This window comes from Elephas maximus, chromosome 3 (assembly GCF_024166365.1).
Source record: "Elephas maximus indicus isolate mEleMax1 chromosome 3, mEleMax1 primary haplotype, whole genome shotgun sequence".
NCBI classification, from domain to species: domain Eukaryota; kingdom Metazoa; phylum Chordata; class Mammalia; order Proboscidea; family Elephantidae; genus Elephas; species Elephas maximus.
Window position 1 is genome coordinate 19,604,191 of NC_064821.1, and position 1,532 is coordinate 19,605,722.

A 1,532-nucleotide genomic window follows, 5' to 3' on the forward strand; every position below is an offset into this window, starting at 1 on the left:
ATTAATGCAGTAAATCTAAGTTTGGAATTTTCAGGAACGGCTCTAAGAAAGAAGGAATATTATGGACAGCATATAGGATAGAAGAGTCAAAAGGATTTACTTAGGAAAGAATTGAGGAAAAATGGTAAAATAACAAGTAGGAAGCAAATTATGGTTGCTTTGGGATTGGAAGAAATGATGCATGTCTTTTGAGGAAGAAAAAATAATCAGGATATTTAAATTCATGACATTTGGCTTTGAGGACCATGAAGCCCATTCAGCCCTGAGGCCAGTGGCCATAATAATGCACAAGAGGCTGCTCTACAGATGAGCCTTCTCAGGGCTCCCTTCATATCCTTATTCCTTAGGCTGTATATGAAGGGGTTCAGCATGGGCGTGACCACAGTGTACATCACTGAGGCAATAGAGCTTCTCTGGGAAGCATGGATCACAGTAGAACTGAGGCAGACCACAAGGGCTGTTCCATAGAATAAGGAGACCACAGAGAGATGAGACCCACAGGTGGAAAATGCCTTATACTTGGCCCCAGCAGAAGACATCTTCATTGAAGAGGAGACAATCTGAGAGTAAGAGAAGAGTACTCCTGAGAGGGGAAACATAGCCAACAGTACAGTTGCCATATATAAAAAGATGTTATTGAGGAGGGTATCAGAACAGGCCAATTTGATAATCTGAGCCAGTTCACAGAAGAAATGCAGAATTTTAGTTCCTGTACAGAAGTTCAACTGTGTTATCAGTAGAATATGAAGCAGAGAGGCCCAGAAAATGATGATCCCAGACATCAAAACCAACAAGACACAGAGCCGGGTGTTCACGATGACTGTATAGTGTAAGGGATGACAGATGGCCACAAACCTGTCATAAGCCATCAAGGACAGGATAAAATTGTCCATTCCAGCAAAAATCATGAAGAAAAACACCTGAGTGAGGCATCCTATGTAGGAGATGACTTTGTGTCTGGATGTTCACCAGCATCTTTGGGACCGTGGTGGTGATGAAACAGATGTCAATAAAGGACAGGTTGGAGAGGAAGAAGTACATGGGGGTGTGGAGGTGGGGGTCAGAGCTGACGGCCAGAATGATGAGCAGGTTCCCAAGCACAGTGGCCAGGTACATGGACAGGAAGAGTCCAAAGGATAGGCACTGAAGTTCAGAATCCTCTGAGAGGCCCAACAAGAAGAATTCTGAAAATTTTGTTTGGTTTCCTGCTTCCATTTAAATAGTGTGTAGGCTGGAGAAATTAAAAACAACATTCAGGGAACAGTGAACTAGCATCTCAGCTAGTCATCACCTTTACAACACCACCTGTATTTTGGTATCAAGTCCTTACAATGACAGTGACTCTCTCAGTCACAGGTAGCACTTTCCATTTTAAATGCATATAATTATTTAGACACTTTAGCAAAAATCTCTCTCTTTTCAGCTTTCTTCCACTGGTCCTAATTTTCCTAGTTAAATCTATGCACATAAACCAATTTTTTTCTTTGACATGACCCTTCTAAGCTAATTGAAAACACATTATGTGAACTCTC

The 1,532-nt window shown here is 41.7% G+C and overlaps 1 pseudogene; it reads right to left on the reverse strand.

Moving 5' to 3' along the window:
- Positions 1–221: 221 nt before the first annotated feature.
- LOC126070997 (olfactory receptor 7D4-like) lies at positions 222–1,215 on the reverse strand (annotated as a pseudogene).
- Positions 1,216–1,532: the final 317 nt, after the last annotated feature.